This window comes from Arvicanthis niloticus, chromosome 26, assembly GCF_011762505.2.
Source record: "Arvicanthis niloticus isolate mArvNil1 chromosome 26, mArvNil1.pat.X, whole genome shotgun sequence".
Classification (NCBI taxonomy): domain Eukaryota; kingdom Metazoa; phylum Chordata; class Mammalia; order Rodentia; family Muridae; genus Arvicanthis; species Arvicanthis niloticus.
Window position 1 is genome coordinate 4,726,843 of NC_133434.1, and position 18,517 is coordinate 4,745,359.

The 18,517-nt window shown below is 41.9% G+C and overlaps 1 protein-coding gene across 4 annotated transcripts in view; it reads right to left on the reverse strand.

Moving 5' to 3' along the window:
* Fam118b (family with sequence similarity 118 member B) overlaps positions 1 to 18,508 on the reverse strand; it is a 48,177-nt gene extending 29,669 nt beyond the window's left edge. For 2 of the 4 annotated variants that reach the window (XM_076924624.1, XM_076924621.1), the window contains exon 1: positions 18,412 to 18,508. The gene's annotated coding sequence lies outside the window, so the exon portion shown is untranslated. Of the gene's footprint in view, positions 1 to 5,490; positions 5,615 to 17,718; positions 17,738 to 18,411 lie in introns of those variants that run through there. The other 2 variants (XM_076924623.1, XM_076924622.1) reach the window with 2 other exon arrangements.
* Positions 18,509 to 18,517: the final 9 nt, after the last annotated feature.

The following is an 18,517-nucleotide window of genomic DNA, read 5'->3' on the forward strand; positions in this document are numbered from 1 at the left end:
ATATATATATGTATGTATGTATATGTGTGTGTGTGTGTATGTATGTATGTATATATATATACATATATATATATACATACATACATATATATATGGAGAGAGAGAGAGAGAGAGAGAGAGAGAGAACAGGCAAGAGAGCAAAAAATAATCTTTAAGCCCAAATATGTTTTAGCAAATTCTTAAAAATTAAATTGCTGCTTTTAAAACAGTGAGTTATATATATTGCTAACTTCAATGACATACATTTTATGCCAACTGCGTACACACAAAATGCACACAAATGAGTAGATGTCTGGGGGATCTACTACAGAAGATGCCATCATTAATTAGGGAGTATTTCCTTGAGATGAAAATTGACAAGTCTTTGTTTCATCACAAGAAAAAAAGATTACATATATTCCAATAATTTTCAACCTGATGCACTTTCTTGGGAATTTCTGACCTAACTAGTAATGGAAATTACAAAAATTTCTGATAATTAAAAACTTCATATTTGGACAACATGAAATTTGGCAAATTTTATCATTAAAATCTACCCTGTAATTAGTGGGTAGCACATACCTATAATCCCAGAATTTAGGAGACTGAGGCAGGAGAGCCACCAGTTTTAGACTGTTGTCTCCAAAACCAAAGCTGACACTCCTAAATATAACTGGCTATAGGATTAAATGAATTCACTGGCAGCACCAACCAAAGCATCTTAGAGGTCTTTGCAGATCAGTATGGGATCCAAACCCCGTGGATAATAAAGCAGACGGAAGCACAGCAGAGATGTACAGCTGACCTGTTTTACTACTGTTCTTAGTACTAACTTAAAGGAAAAGAAACTAGTCTATAATATTACTTGGCATGCACACACCAGGAGACAGCTTAGTAAAGTGCTTGCCGCATAAGCAAGACGACATGAATTTGACCCCAGAACCCACATAAAAAGGCCAGCAACGGTGGTACACACTTGTAACCCTAGAGCCAGGGAGGCAGGAACAGGCAATCTGTAAGTGGAAGTGATCAAACCCACCCTTCTCCCTCTTAATTATGAGAGATGGAAAACACACACGCTAGGCATGTACTCTACCACCAACCGACATCCTCATTTCGAATGACAGAATCTTTAGTTTTGGAGGGTTTGCTTGTTCTTTAACTGCTGGATTTATAAGCATGTAATCCAATTTCACCAACCTGGTTGTTCAGCAGTGAAGTAAACTGAAGACACTGCTTTACCTCGGAACTGCCTGATTTCAAGTTAAGACATGAATGTAGGTATTTAATACTTGTGTCTGCAGATATTTGTGGAATGGAAGTTCCATGCCTAACTACTGATTTAGTTTGGCTTATGAACATTTTGAAACTAACTCAGGAGAAACTCATTTCTAGAAGTCTGACACAGTCAGTTCCTTCCTGCAGCCTCTATAAAATTCCTCAGATAGGCTTGTGCTGGAAGCCTTGCGGTCTGTCCTTGCTCAGAATGTTCTTCCCTGTCCGTATGCAGCGGTCACCAAACTGTTATTCAAATTATCCTGATGATATGAGCTACTCTAGCTGTCCTGGTCAGAACTGATGATGGCAGTCTCACCCTCCACATTCAGTCCTTCAACTTTTCATTTCATGGTAACATCAAGCCTTATCCTACCTGCCTATTAGTGAAATGTATTTATACTTGTGTTTATGACGTGACTCCTACATTGGAAGGTAAGTTCCTCAAAAACAGAGACCCTGTGTCCGTTTAGTTTGTAAATATATTGTGGAATAGTGCCCGTGCACAGAAGGCATTCACATGTTTATCAAAAGAATCAGATGAACAAACGTGCTCGTGGCTGGAGAGACATGGGATGAATCAGACAGATTTCCTCTCTCAACTGGCACACTAACAGCGGTCCAGAGTCCCAGGAGCTGGGGAGGATCACTTAAAAACAGGGGTTTAATATCAACCTGCAGAAAAGAGAGATCTTCCCCCATCTCAAAAGGGGGCAGACAAAAAAAAATCTATTACTAATTTTAATTCAGAAAAAATAACAAAAGGCTATTTTCATTTTTAAGTGGAACAAATAGAATAATTATGTACACAAGCAAATCAATATCCACACAATCATTTTCAGATTCCCTAAATGGTCACAGGAGTTAAGATAATCTGATTCAGCAGACAAAAATGGCAAATTTAAGGTTTGAAGAACATCATCTGGCATTAAATAAACACTGTGCATCTAAGTCACCTTACTTGTTATTTATGTGCAGGTGCGTGTGCTTGTGTGCTTGCCTGGAGGGCAGAAGTCAACCCTCAGGTGTTGTTCCTCATCTCTCTGCCTTGTTTTTTCAGATAAAGTCTCCCACCAGGACCTGGGGCTAAGTAATTAAGCTGGGCTGACTGGCTCAATAATCCATTTCTGCCGCCTTAGTGCTGGGATTTTAACTGTGCTTTTTATGTAGTTAATAAGAATTGAACTCGGGCCTTTATGCTTGCATGGCAATCATTTTACCAACTGAGTTCTCACTCTACCCCCAAATAACCTTACTTTTTTGCAAGTTGAATATCCAAGATGTAAACACATTTTTAAAGGTGGATTCTTTTTTGTTGTGCTTTAGATATGGTTTCTATATACAAACCACACTAGCCTTGAACAGTTCACCTGCCTCGGCCTCCCAAGGGCTGGGATCACAGGCACAAGCCACCGAGCTCAAAGGAAAATTTATAATTCTGTTATGTGTGAGAGTAAGGCCAAGCATCGTGTCCTGGTGTGGGTTTGGAGGTCAAAGGGCAACCTCAAGCGTCTGCCTCACTTTCTACCTTGCTTTGACAGGGTCACCCGTTTACTGCTGCAATGGCAGAGCTTTCTGCGATTCTCCACCTTCCATCTTGCCGTGGGTATGGCAGGATTACAGACATGCTGTCCTGTGTCTGACTTACATGGGCTCTGGGGATCCTAACACTGGTTCCCATGCTTGCACAGCAAACACTTTGTCCACCGAGCCATCATCACAGCCAAGGGGAGATTCTTAAGAGAAGAACTCATTGTATCAGGAGATTCAGGGGCATTAGTATTTGGGGGCAAGAAACTAGTATTTCTTTTCTCAAAACAAACTGGGTTAAATAAAAGCATTCTATGACTTCTCATCTGTGATTGACAAAATTTAATTCTTCATCATGGAGATACATACATACATCTTAGAATATTTCTGTGTTTTTTTTTTTTTTAAAGAAACAACCCAAAATTCCAGAATTCTCAAAACTATCACTACAGGTAGACTGTGTGACCTTATTTTCCTTTCCTGTAGTTGGGAAGGAGAAAATGAAAGTTAGAGAAGCCTTAAGCTGGTGATTGGTGATGTCAGTCTCTGGAGGTAATTGGTTGGCGTGAAAGAAAGTACTGTAACTTTATCTATTCATCTTGAAATTTTACAGTTTACAACATTTAAATTCACCAATTTATCTCTTAGACAAATTTAACTCATAGTAGGTGTACAATCACTGAAGTAACTCATAGTAGGTGCACAATCACTGAAGCAGCAAATATTGAACATTTATTGTGTTGCTTAAAACACGGTGTATTAGAAACTCACTTGGGAAGAGGAGATGGAACTTCTCCTTATGCTAAAAGAAGAGCTATTCTTGTGGGAGAGGCCAATAATTACAAGTGTTACAAGGTATTACTAAGGGGTCAAATAAAGCAGAGGTGCTTAGAGAAGGCGGGTGAACAGGTAGTATTGAAATGAGAGGGCTCAGTAAGCAGACAGAAGTCTGCATGGCTGATGGTGGGTAGAGCCAGGTGATGACGGATTGGGGGTGGGGAATGCACACACTCGCGCACACTCGCGCACACATCCATATCCATAATGAGAAATTTAATTTTGTCAATCACAAATGAGAAGTCATGGAATGCTTTTATTTAACCCAATTTGTTTTGAGAAAAGAAATACTAGTTTCTTGCCCCCAAATACTAATGCCCCTGAATCTCCTGATACAATGAGTTCTTCTCTTAAGAATCTCCCCTTGGCTGTGATGAAGGCTTGGTAGACAAAATGTTTGCTGTGCAAGCATGGAAACCAGTGTTAGGATCCCCAGAGCCCATGTAAGTCAGACACAGGACAGCATGTCTGTAATGTTTTCATTTTAATCCTGAGTGTGGGGAGATGGGGCTGCTTTGGACTGTCCATAGCAGCTAACTATGATTTACCTCAGGCTCTAGCAGAGGCATGGTTTTGCCAGTTGCACGGTTCCTGTGATGGTGGACATTTGGAGTTCTGGGAACTTTTCAGAGCGTTTATAAATGTTACAGCCCCGAGAGGCAGGGTTGGTGGCTTCTGAGTCATTCATGGGGTTGGCTTTGGTGTGTTAGTAGAAACAAAAGGAAAGAGATTAGATTCAGGGTCTCTCTCTCCCTCCCTCCTCTCTCCTTCCTCTTCTATCTGGTGATAAGGGGGTAAAACCAGGAGAATAAAGGATGAGAAAAAAGAACCCACAAAGTAGCAAAACAGCCTCATCTACCAGTGTGTTTATGAACCAGAGCTACACACTCAACTCAGCCCATTTCTAGTTTGATCATATTCTCATGCACCTATATAGAATTTAACACAATAATTGTATTAGTCACAAGCTGTTGAATTTTCATGTTCAAATATATACTGAACGTGAGGTACAGCATTAAGACGACCATCACTGCACCCAGCCTGCAACCGAACACTGCCCGGCATTTCTATTTTCCTCCACACCACGATCCTCTGAGGAAGATTCTGTTGTCACTGTGTATCACAAAAACCCTAGATAACACAACTGATTAAGCAGCTCCCTTAAGTCACCTACATTGCAGTAGTCAGGAGACCAACTGCAGAGTCAGCTCTGTTAAGACACAAATGGATAATAGTACAGCAGACATGGTGTACTGACTTCAAAGTCAACCTTATTATGACACAATGACATGTGATACCATGGAACCTTTTATAGGAAATAAAATCCTGGAGACAAAATTCATTAAAACTGTGTTGTTGTTTATTTTCCTTTACTTCCTTTAATTATCTAACATTTAATTATCTAACATTTAATTCCATTCTTATTTTTTCCTAGTTTCCCTTCTATCCCCCTAGCAAAAGATCAATCACTCTCTCTCTAGCCTCCAAAGTAGAAGGTCCGAAGGAACCGCCTCCAACTCCACACAGTTCTCTCCCTCCTAACCACAGTATTCACATGGTCTGAAGTAGCAAGTGACTGACAGGCTCTGTGCGCTTCAGGCCCAAGAGATACAACTTCCAAGTTCAGTGAGACTGCAACTAAGCACATGTGGGGTTTTGAGATAGACAATATTTCAAACTAAAGGTCAAAATAGTTTTAACAATTACAGTGTACCACAGACCTCTGAATGACAGAGATGATATTTGCATGTTAAAACTATGGGCAATTACCAAGTTAATATATTGATTTTGTAAATACCATTTTAACAATTCTTTAAGAACAGAAGAGAGATGAACCAAAGATCACGTGAGATGTGACTAAAGACATACCTTCAGCTGTCATGGTAATCTCTGCAGGACTTGTTGTTCTGACAGAAAATCAACTCAAAAAAAGCAACAGTATTTTATATCAAATATAAATAAGCTGAGAGTCAAAAGCATTATTTAGACTAGAAAAAAGAATCTGAAAGTGCCACAAAAACAAAGTATTGCCTCCATAGAGCCCACCAAGTTTGAACTCGGGAGAAAAAGCTCCAAAAGCATTGCTTTGTTGAGCAGCCAACAGCAATGTCAAAATGGCCTGAGAAAATAACCAAAGGGGAAAAACTACCAGAGAAAAGCAAGCTAGAGAAACCTAAAAGCACACTGTTTATTACAGAGCTCAGACGGTCAGTGAGGACAAGGGAGGGCTCCCAGGCAGGAAGCAGCCGCTGTGGGTAGCTGGCGCCTCTCCTACTCCTTGGAGAATGGATCCCATGTGCATTGCAGGGGAAAAGTTATATTGAAACAGTTATGTAAAACAGCAAGCGTGCTGGAGAGCTGGCTCTTACACCGCTAAGAAGCGCTCCTGTAGAAGACCCAGGTTTGGTTCCCAGCACTGCCATCTTGCTTCACAGCCATAAATCCAGTTCTAGGAGATCTGATGTCTTCTTCTGATTTATAAGGGCATGCAGCATGAGCATGGTGTGCAAACGCACAGGCAAAGTACTCACACACATAAAATAATTCTTTTAAAAAAGGAGAGCAAAAGGGAAACCCCCTTTCACCCCCTTCCATCTGCAGGAGAAAACTACTGCAGACCCTGTTTATTAGGCAAAAGATCTTAGAGGCGCTTAGAGCACCTATAATTATGGCCCCATCTTCACATCGATGCAAACCCTTCCTTCCTTAGAGTGCTCTACTTTGTCCTATTCTTACAAGCCCTTCTGTAGTATTTTCCTGCCAGTTCTTCCTCCCCCACCAACATCAGTATCTTAGCAAATTAACTTTTAAAAACATTCAGTGCTGGGCATGGTTATGTACACCATAACCTCAGCACCCAAGGTAACCAAGGCAGAACATCAAAAAGTGGAGGACAAGGCTAGAAAGGTGAGTCGGCAGTTAGGAACACTGGCTGCTCTTCCAGAGGACACAAGACTGACTCCCGGCACCCACATGGCATCTTACAAATGTCTGTAACCCCAGTACCAGGGGTTCTGATACCCTCTCCTGACCTCCTTTGGCACTGCAAACATGTGGTGGATAGATGTCCATGGGTGCAGGCAAAACATTCAAATACATAAAAGTAATTAATGTTTTTAAGGGTGGAGGCCAGTTTGCTTTATACAGCAACCAGGTCTTAAGTAAACACATATGATTTAAATAGAGCAAGATGTGGTGGTACCTACTTATAATCCCAGCTGTAGAGGTAGAAGCAAGGAAGTTCAAGGCCAGCCTGGGCAACTTAGCAAGAATCTTATTTCTATAAGATAAAGGGGGAAAGATCTACATGGCCCAGCAGCAGAGAAGTTACCTAGAATGCTCTCCATAACTACAAGAACAAAATCAAGCAATGGCAAGACAGGGCAGCAGTACATTTCTACAGCTGGCTGTGGCTGTGAGGCACCAGGATGAGAGGGAGCCCAGGGAGAAGGCAGCTGAGGATCAGGAACTCTCCAGCTCCATCCCATGGATGAGATGCCCATGGATTCTGTAACACTATAACAGAGCACTAACTTATGACTTCTAATATCAAGCTTTTCAGCCAGAATTTAAAAGGCTGACTGACCTCAAAGAACCTGAAGGTAGATAAAAAATGAAGCATATGCGTCTGAAAAAGTTGAGGAAATTTATGGGTAATTTGGTTTCTCTTTGCTACATACAGATATCACTGTGCCCACTTCCATACCACTTCATAAAATTTGACTTTGGTCCTTGTGTAATTAATACTCTCTTTACAAGTACTCCCATTAAAATAATAAGAGAATAATTTTGTAAACTATAAAAAGCTGAAGACTTTCAATGACTTTTTAGAGATGGAAAAGAGAACTTTACATGCAGACCTAAAGATATATATGGATGAAGTCTATTCACTGCACAATTCTCTGCTAAGCCAGAAAACAATCTCATTTTCTCTACCTCCCAATTCAAAGGTGTAGAGAAACCAAAATGAAATCTGAAATTACTTGAGTCAATGACAGCCAGGATCATTAGACCTCCAAAGAAATCATAAAAGTGTTCATTTGTTTCTCAAATTACTAAGAGTCTACTAAGTGCAAGGCCCTTCTCTACGCTAGTGAGTAGAACAGAACAGAACAAACCAAACCAAACCCCCAAGCCCTGGTGGAATCCACAGTAGTGGTGAGGGTAAACCAGGTAAGAAATGCTCCTGGGAACAGAGACAGGAAAGGGAGATGATACCTGACTTTTACAGAGAGAGCACTTCATTCAGGTGTTCTGAAGCCAACCTGAAGAAGGAACATGTCACTGCATGACAGAAGCAAGATACATCCAGGCAGAGTTTCCAGGGAAAGCCCTCCACAGTCACTTGTGGGAAGTAAAGCTGTTACACAGATCTAAGAAAAATCTAAAAGACTGCAATGTTTCTATCTGCAGCCTATCACATCCATTTATTGTAAAAAGAATCAAACTCAGAGGTCCTGAGTTCAATGCCCAGCAACCACAGGGTAGCTCACAACCATCTGTAGTGCCCTCTTCTGGTGTGTCTGAAGACAGCTACAGTGAAACTCATATACATAAACAAATCTTAGAAGAAGAAGAAGAAGAAGAAGAAGAAGAAGAAGAAGAAGAAGAAGAAGAAGAAGAAGAAGAAGAAGAAGAAGAAGAAGAAGAAGAAGAGGAGGAAGAGGTGGAGGAGGAGGAGGAGGAGGAGGAGGAAGAAGAAGAAGAGGAAGAAGAGGAAGAAGAGGAGGAGGAAGAGGAGGAGGAAGAGGAAGAGGAGGAAGAATCAAACTCTGGCCTAGTAGCACAAGCTTGTGATTCCCAGCACTTAGGAGGTAAAAGTAGGAGGATCAAAAGTTCAAGGACCAGCTAGTTAGTGAGTTCAAGGCCAGCTTACAATATATAGAGAGGGGAGACGGTGAGAGGGATAAGGGGTGAAGAGAAAGGGAGGACAGAGAACAGGAGCGTGGAGTACTAAGAGAAAGCATAAGAGAGGAAAAACAGAAAAGGGAGAGAAGGGGGCGAGGGAAGGACAAGGAAGAGAGAGAACAGCAACAAAGAACCGACAGGAGAAAAGCTGACAGAGTCCTTAGAACTGAAGGACATGAATGGGCCCACTGTAACATGACAAGAACATAGAGGAAAGCCCACCTCACTGGATACTACCATGAAACTACATAATGCCAGGACAAGGAGTACCTCATAGCTTCCAAGGAGAAAAAGGTCATATAAGAAGGATGTGAAATGGTGTCTCTAGAGCAATAACCTTCCCCAGAAAACAGCATAGGAATGTCTCAAAGTTCTGTGTGAGAATTACTTCAAACCTCCATTTCTACATGTTGCTGAATCATTAAGTAGGCAGGCAAAACCAAGTCATCCAATACTCAGGAAATTACTGGGGCGTGTGCGTCAATAAAACAAGGAGATAAGCCAGAAGAGGACATGGATCCATACAGCAAGGAGGTGAATGAAAAGCAGGTCCAGGCCAGCAGTTGGGCGCCCTCCTAAAAACAGTAAAGGTAGGAGGACGAGGCAGGGCTCCAACAGACAGGCATGACACAGCTGAGCTCACAATGTGACTGATAAGTATGTGAGAAGCATGCTGGCACACTTGCAGGGAAAAATTAACAGCAGGCAGGTGAAAACTGAAGTGTAGGCCAAACTAAACACAGAGACACACAGGTGGAAGACACTGCATGGCTCAACAGAGAACACTATTTGGCAGAGTCATAAAGTAGCAATATTTAAAATTGGCCATTACTTTTCTTACATTGTTTTAGGAGCTTGACCTTTGTCTGGTACATCCATAAACAAAATGTTAGCTTGGGCAAGCAGAAGGGAAGGAAACTAATTCCTGGACTCCAAGTCACCAAATCAGAATCTCTACAGCAGAGATCTGGTGAACGATTCCTTGCTTAAAACAGTTGTACTGTGTAGCTCAGCCTGGCCATGAACTCAAAGCAAGCCTCCTATCTCTCTTTTTTTTTTTTTTTTTTTTTTTTTTCGAGACAGGGTTTCTCTGTGTAGTCCTGGCTGTCCTGGAACTCACTCTGTAGACCAGGCTGGCCTCGAACTCAGAAATCCGCCTGCCTCTGCCTCCCGAGTGCTGGGATTAAAGGCGTGCACCACCACCGCCCAGCTGCAAGCCTCCTATCTCAACCTCCCAAGTGCTAGAATGATAGGCATGAACCACCAAGCCCAGTGCCCCTGAGTAGCTCTTACCACATTTCAGAAATGTAGGGACCAATATATTGAGATTGTTAGACTTTGAGTAGCTCAGTTTTTCTAAATCAGTTAATAGTTTAACTGTGCTATCACCACCCAGTGAAACATACACTACATATAACAATGGTACCAGGACAAGCTTATGTGCCAGCCATACAATGATGGCATACATTTCTTTAATTTGTTCTTACTCGAGTTTCCTACAAATAGGAAAATGCCACTGAAAACACAATTTAACTTTCTTAGAATCTTAACAGCTGCTTTTTATCTACCATGTGCTTTTAAAAGTCCTTAACTTTTCTCTGTTGATAGTCTAGAAAATATGCCTACCTTTCTGGGGTCTGCTCATTTCCCCAGAATACTTTGATCTTTACATTATACCTTAAAATACATTTTTTTATAGTTTTGAAAATGCAAATAATGGGTTAGGGATGTAGCTTCACAGTGGAGCATGTGCCCAGCCCACGCCAGGGCCCAGGTGAGAAGTGATGCATGATGGTTAGTCCTGAGTATCAACTTAGTACACTTCTGAGTATGTCTGTGCAGGAGTTTCCACAGACAACTGGATCATAAGTGTTCCAACCTAATCACGGAGCCAATCCCTTGACAGAATCACAGTACAAAGAATTAATCGGATGCAAATGGAGAAAGGAGAGAAGTGGAACGTACTTGGAGGAGCTCACCACTGGGAGCATGCCCTTGGGAGCTAGTGTGAGGTCTGAGGATGCGAAGGTCTAGGAAGTTGTTCTAGGTTGGTAAATGCACGTTATGAAGGTTGGAGGATGTGAAAAACTTGAATGGTGATACAAAGGTAACTTAAGGCACATGGGAGCAATAAAAAATCCTTCAGATATCTTCTCGCTGTGCTACTGTTTGAGAGGCTTCAAAGTTCAGAGCTTTAAAATTAAACAGTGGTAATACTAACATATCTAAATTTTACAACGTTTGTAGACTTAAAAAGTCTTATAAGCTTCAAAGAGTCCACTGGTAATACTAACATATCTCCCCAAATAATGGTGCCCAATGTCCTGAGGAAGTAATCATAGATGATTACGTTGCCTCTCATTCATTTATTACCAATAAAAGGCTGGGGTGTTGGAATTCAGAAACAGATGAGGTATATATTTTACATACCAAAGCAGACCTGTCCTCCAGGTTCTCCCATCATTCCTCAGTCCCTGTTCCAGGGGATACCCTGCCTTCTGCCCTGAACTTTCCAGCCTAGGGGTTGAACTTCCCCACCCCAAGAAGGTATTCCTTATATAATGCAGACATTTTGGTCTCTCCACTTCCTCTGCATCTTCTTCTGCACTCAAGCTTTTTCTCTCTCTTCCCCTTCCCTCTGTTTCCCTCCCCATGGCAGGAGCATTTCACTGACCCCTTCCTTGGGACCAGTGAACTCGCCTGAGAGCTGCTCCCCAATAAACCATAAATTCTGTTTGAACTGACTCTGGACTCTTCCTTCTTATTTCCTGGTCAACAAAACTGTTCCACCAGGCTCCCTCCACTATGGTAGACTTAACAATGGACCCCATGAAACAAAACAAATCTTTCCTCCTTTAAGCTACTGTTCTTCGGGACTTGGTCACAGTGTCACAAAAGTCTAATTTAATTTGAGACTAATAATTGGAGTACCTAATGCATACTAGACACTACATAAATTTATCTTGCTGCCTATTACAACAATCTTACTAGGTAGGTATTACTAATTCATTTTACAAATGAAGACTGAGGGTATGAACTTAAATGCTCATCAATGATTAAATCTCTAACCAAAATCTATTTGTGTGTGTGTGTGTGTGTGTGTGTGTGTGTGTGTATGTGTGTGTGTGTATGAGTGTTTTGACACAGTATATGTACGTGTATCACCTGAGTGCCTGGTGCTTGCAGATGTCAGAAGAAGGTGCTGGGCTCCCTGGAACTGGGGTTACAGATGCATCCACCAGGTGGGTGCTGGAAAGTGAACCCAGGTCCACTGCAAGAGCAACAAGTTCTCTGAATCACTGAGCCCTCCCAATCTATTTTCAAAGCTCCTTACTTTTCTAAATATCATTCTGTTTACTTGAAGCACAGGAATTCCAGTATCATATCGTTGTTTATACTATCCTATTTTCTGGGTGAAAAATTCAAGGCACAAAACTTTGACGTAAATCACCTAAGAGACAAAATTCTACATTCTGTATTTCTTGATTCCTAGCTCACTTACAATCTAACAAGTGTTTATGCACCTGGTCCTATAGAATAGGCTGAGACTAGCTGATATTCTTTATATACTGACAATGTGATAGGCTTTACAAAAGTGCTTTAATATGCATTAAGTTAAGCCTCAGGTGGCCCAAAAGCAGCTAACAGTTATAGTTTCAAACACACTAAAGTAAGTTACAGACACAACTTAATAGACCAATGTATGTTTAGCTTGTGTAAAGACAAAGTGATATAAAAAACTCATTTGGGCAGGATGACATACACCTGTACTGCTGGCACTGAGAAGGTTAAGCCAGGAGGATCTTGCCTTTGAGAACAGCCTGGGCTATATGCAATGAGACCTTCTCTAAAACAACAACAGTGAAAAACAGATGGGCAAGAGAACCAACTCAAGTTTGAGGCTAGCCCATTACATAGTGACTGTGAGGCCAATCCATGGCTAACAGCAAGACCCTGATCTCGAAACACCAATAAACTACCCCAAAAGAAAAAAAAAGTGGCAAATTAAATTATATAAAGATGCATACACTGAACCCAGTTTGTCTTGGCCACCTTGCTTTCTATAATCTACAAGACTCACAGACCACAAGTCTCTTCGGGATCACCATTCTGTATTATTTTTCTAATGAAAAATATATATTGTTTCCCTAATTAAAAGCATATGAGCATAAGGCACTGGATAACATGCATAAATCTCTGAATGTGATTCATATCATCAACAAAACAAGTGTATACAGGCTATGCAGTGGCTCCTTCTTGGATGCATCTAGTCCATTCAACTGCTAAAAAGAGCAACATTTCCTGCTTGGCAACATTAACAATTTTTTTTCTTTTTAAATATGGTAATGGTATTATGGTTGTGTTAAAAACAAGATCTTACTTTTTACAAGTGGATAACAAAGCTTCAAATAAACTATCTGTGGGATTTGCGCCAGAACCATCTGGGATGGTGGGGGTGGAAGAGACCCTAGGTGTAGGTTTAGATAAGGTTGGTCCTGTGTAGGTTAATTGTTGAAACTAGACAGGAGTTGATCCATAGACAGGAGTCTGGCGCTTGCTGCCCTCCACAGCCCTGCCCTCCACTGTCGTGGGGCTTTTGTTTTGTTTGTTTGTTTTGTTTTGTTGCTTGCTTTTTTGAGAGTATTTTATGTAGCTTATTTAGGTTGGCCTTGTTTTCACTGTGTAGCCGAAGGTGACCTCTTACATCCTGCCTCTGGTGATAGGAGATGAAAATAATGGCAAGCCCTATATCATACAAACTTTGTTTTTTTTTTTTTAAGCTCTCTTTAAAATTTTTTTGAATATATATATTTTTAAGATTTGTTTATTTATTGTAGGTTTGTGAGTACTTAGTACAGTGTCACTTTCTTCAGACACACCAGAAAAGGGTGTCAGATCCTGTTACAGATGGTTGTGAGCCACCATGTGGTTGCTAGGAGTTGAACTCATGACCTCTGGAAGAGCAGTCAGTGCTCTTAACCATTGAGCCATCTCTCCAGCCCCCAACTTTGTTTCTATTTGCTCATTTAAATCTTCACATTTAAAGAAAAAGTATATATATAAAAAAAAAACTGGAGAAAAGCATGATAATAATATAATTTGACAAGAACTATGAATGCTCCCTGTTTTGATTGTTCTAGTTTCCATTCTATGGCTATTATTTTTATAATAGAAAGCATAAGATAAAATTAAAGAAACACTCATTCTTAGTACATCACCTTTGATTTTAGTTTTCACTTTTTCTAAATAGGCAGGCCACAACTGTGCATAGTCTCACACAACAGAAAAAAAAAACAAAACATTTTTTTTTCATCTTTTTAATCCCTTACCTGCTATGCACACACTTTTAGAAAGCCACTGTACTAGACAACATATGGCCTGTAAGTAGAAACTAGCCAAGAGTAAGTAGTAGGGGCATAAGCATAGCAAACAAGAGACCAAGCTGAGAAAAACATCTTCCTCATAGTTTTCAGTAAGGACCTTGAATGTGTAATGTGGTCATACTCTCAGGGTAGGGATGTATCTCCTTAGCCTTTGGTGCTGCTGGGCTGGAGACTATGGACAGACTGAACTCCTAGGCTAGTAGCTTCCTCTAGCATTCTCTAGTGATGTAGCTACTACTTCCATGCTTCAGAAATGACAGAATCCAGGAAGCACTAGTTTAAGCTACACCTTCCGGATCACTGGTCAACAGCTAGATAAAAGTATGAGGCAACGGAAGAACAAAGGAGTTTCTTGGAAGTGCCGGTCTGCAGCTGGGTGTGGCAGCAGGCCTGTAATTCTAGCACTCAGAAGACTGATTCAGGAAGACCAAGACTTCAAGGCTAGTCTGCTGAGTTCTAGGGTAACATGGACTTCATAGTGGTAGGTATCCTGTCTTTTAAAAAAAAGGGGGGGGGGGGAGAAGGAGGGAGGGAAGGAAGGAAGGAAGGAAGGAAGGAAGGAAGGAGAGAGAGAGGGGGGGAGAAAAAAGGTGCTTTGAAAAAAATAATTACTATCTATATCCACAACCTACCTTATATAAAGATATAGGCTTCTCTTCTTTTATGCAAACAGAGTCCCATTATGCTGGCCTGGAGTTCACTATGTAAATCAGGCTGGCCTCAAACTAACAGAGATGCACCTGCCTCTGCCTCCCAAGTGCTGGAATTAAAGGTGTGTGCCCCCACACTGGCCTAGGAAGTCTTTTTTTTTTTTAAATATTTGTGTGTGGTGGGGTGGCACGGGTGCCACAGAAAGCACATAGAGGTCAGAAGGCAACTTTATGGAGTAGGTTTTCTCCTTCCACCTTTATGGAATTTGAGGGACCAAACACCTTGACATGCTGAGCCACCTCGACAACCCCCACTTAGGAAGCCTTAAGCATCGTCCCAATACCATTCATTAGGTAAAAGGTAACTCCAAACGCAAGCATCAGCTCAGGAGAGTGAGATGGGGAGGAGATGCCGCGGAGGAACACAGTCGGTTCTCTGGGTTGGTGCTAAACACAGTCAAGGTAAGTTTGAAATAAACACTTGTTGAGGTCAAAAGAGAGGTTGTGTTAGAGTCCTACAAAAAAGATCAGCTGTTAAACGATAAGAAACAAAATTACCTGCCAAGTTCACAGCAACTTTATGGGGACTAGCCCAGTATCGCCTAGCTCCCAAGATCACACTTTCCAGGAAACCACCAGTGAGTTCTTGCTAATCACTTCTCTTAATCTCCCTAAAATCATAAAACAATGCCCAAGTACTTCCTGCTTGAAGGCAAATGGAATCCCTGGTTAATCTAAAACTGGCAAATCGTTGCTTTAGGAGCACAACTTAGCATTCTGCAACTAACCAGTCTTCCACGTGTGGCGCTTAAGGTTCCTTCTTCATCAGTTATTGTCTTGTTTATGAAATACTAAGGCAGTGTTTGTGCTTTTCTGTAGGGGAACAAACATCTTTTAAACGTTCTTTTAAAAAACTGTTTAAGCCGGGCGGTGGTGGCGCACGCCTTTAATCCCAGCACTTGGGAGGCAGAGGCAGGTAGATTTCTGAGTTCGAGGTCAGCCTGGTCTACAGAGTGAGTTCCAGGACAGCCAGGACTACACAGAGAAACCCTGTCTCGAAAAACCAAAAAAAAAAAAAAAAAAAAAAAAACTGTTTAAAATTTTATTACATTTATTTACTGTATGTGTTTGTGTGCCTGCATGTGCTCAGTGCATACGAACACATGAGGTGAGAAGACAACTGGAGAGACATCCGCTCTCTTGCATGTGACTCAGGCTGTCAGGCTTGGTGGCAAGTGCCTTTACAAGCTGAGCCAACAATCAAGTTCTTTATGTAGTTACCTAAATAAGCTATGTTTGAACAGATCTGTACTCTGTAAAAATGATGACCCAGTAACAATGTTTCCTTCCTTGGGCTGAAAAAACCTTTTGGACAAGAGGTGTCTCTAATCAAAAAGACAACATGAAATTGGAAGTAGAGAAGACAATGCCTCTGGCTGGAATTTTTCAAATGAGGAAGAGGAAGAGAATGCAGATTTGAAGGCAAGAAGGAGGATGTAGGTGTATGAACTGTTTGGTTTGGTTCGACAGTATGTAGTCTAGGCTGTACTGGAACGTGGTATGTAGACCAGGCTTAACTCATTCACCAAGATCCTCCTGCCTCTGTTCCCAAGGCCTGGGACTAAAGGCATTCACTGGCACACCAGGCTCTAACTCTATTTTAAGTTGTGAAATGTCATGATTCATGGGAGAAGCATTAAGGAAATCGTGACTTTTGTAATCACACGTGGAGATAAACAGCAAAACTGAAATCTTTAAATTCTTCCTAGAAAATCTCAGAAAGAAAAACCTAAGTCTTTTCCTCTCAGTGACTGGTGTCTTTATTTTCAGGCATTATAGAGTGTGCCTAAAACTAAGAACACAGCTTTGTGTCGCTAACAATGACATCTGAGTTGTTTCTTTGCTCTGTTTCCTGCCACAGAAGGTAAATTCTGTAAAAACAAGTGTTAATTCTTTAACAGTGCAGGAAAGGTGAAGGTATAAACATTTTTCTTCCTAACCATAAGGTCCTATACCTAGTATAGGAGTGTAATTAATGCAATGATGTAATTTTAAGTCCTGATGTCCAGGTCTTGGAAAAGGGGCTTTCATGTGACTAACACATGCTCCTCAAAAGTTTAACGAAGTTTCAACACGGAACTGGAGCTTATCAGAAAGGATAATTCTTTTAGAGTGGAGTTTCTCAACTTTTATAGAGGTGTTCTACTTGTGACTTTACAAGTGAGAGGGGAGAGAGCCACTAATAGAAGAAATAGTGTTTCCCAGACTGTTCGTCCCCATGGACCTCTATACCCAGATCACTGGACTTATTACAGAAGTACAGACAAGTCTTCCCACCATCCCCTGCCTTCATTCTTCACGTCAAAACACTGACAGAACTATAACTGCTCAAAATGCTCACAAACAGGCTGACTGTGAGGGTGTAGTCTTTAATCCTAGCACTAAAGAAGCAGAGGCAGACAAAGCTCTGTAATTCGAGGCTAGCCTGGTCTACAATGTGAGACCTTTAAGACAGAAAACAAACAACAACAAAAACTCAAACCAACCTAACTCAGAAACACTGCAGCTACATAAATATGTGTGAGCTTACTATATTAACAGGTTTGGGGATTTAAAAAAAAAAAAAAAAGTCCTCTAGTAATTTGAAACAACAGCTGCCAACGGCACACCTTGACTGTATAACAGGTAATTCACATTCCAAGGACAGTACTTAGCAGGGAGAAAAAGACCACGGAATGGGACATGACTTCATTAATGATCATCTATCTACATTATAGCATCCTAGTATGTTTTCCCGGATATACTTTCCTTTCTGATCTACCCTGCTTTTGTATTACCGGATTCCTCTCTACAATATCACTTGCAAGGATTTCTCAAGAAGTTTCAAAGACCCAGCTATCACATGAAGTTAGAATTCGTCAACTTCTAGCCTTCTGAGGCTATTCACCTGTTCAACCGTTTCACACGGAATGTGGTTTCCTTCTGCTAATCCTTTTTGGAGGGAGAAAGACCCGAGCCTAATTCAACTACTTATTCTCTAACTGAAATGCAATCCGGTTATCTCGAGGGAAGCGTCACTAGTGCTCATGATATCCCTTGAGTATCAGCTCCCCCAACAAACTGGCATGCGCATCCCAAGGTGTTTTCGAAATTACCATTCCAAAACAGCTGTTCATACTCCCAGCTGCCCTTTGGCGATAGGAGAGTCGTCGTTTGCAGTTCGGGAGTCTCTTGTAGGAAAGGGAGAAAGAGAGAGGGTTCGACAGTTTCAAGCTATGGAAGGAAAAATTAAAGGAGGCAAAAAGGGGAAAAGGTCTGTGCTCTTTACTTTCTTTGGGAAGAGTAGAGACGGGAAGAGGAGACCCCAAGAAACGAACTCTAGAGGAAGGTCAGAATAAGCCCGTAGCGCTCTCGAGGTAGGACATACGGGGCGGGGGTCCTGGATGAAGTGGAAAGAACCGTCATCCTCGGGAGAAGGACTGGTTACAAACCACGCGAAACAAAGGGGCTGGCAGTCGCAAAGCGGGAGGTTGGCATATGAGACACCCAGGGAATCTCCGGAGGGCGAGCGGCAAGAAAATGAGAAAGAAGACGACACGTCCCTCTGAGGACCCGCCGAGGACGTGGTTGCTAAGAGGGACGAGACAGGTGCCGGTAAAGACTGAGGAGCAGCCAGCTTCACTTCTAAAGGACGCGGGGGCGGGGAAGTGTCTTTTGAGTGGAGTCGTGCCCCGAAGCGAGACACGCTTGCCAGGGCAGTGCTCTCCAAGAACGGAGATCCGGGTCATGCGAAAACCGTTGGGGCACCGGCGTTTCCCAGCCCTAGCCCGGCTTCCCCACACACTCACCGCGTCGGCTCCAAACGCCACCGCTCCAGCTGCAGCTACCGGCCGGCGCAGCCGCACTGAGCGCGCCCCGCCCCACGTGACCGGCGGGCTCTCTGCCCACGTGATC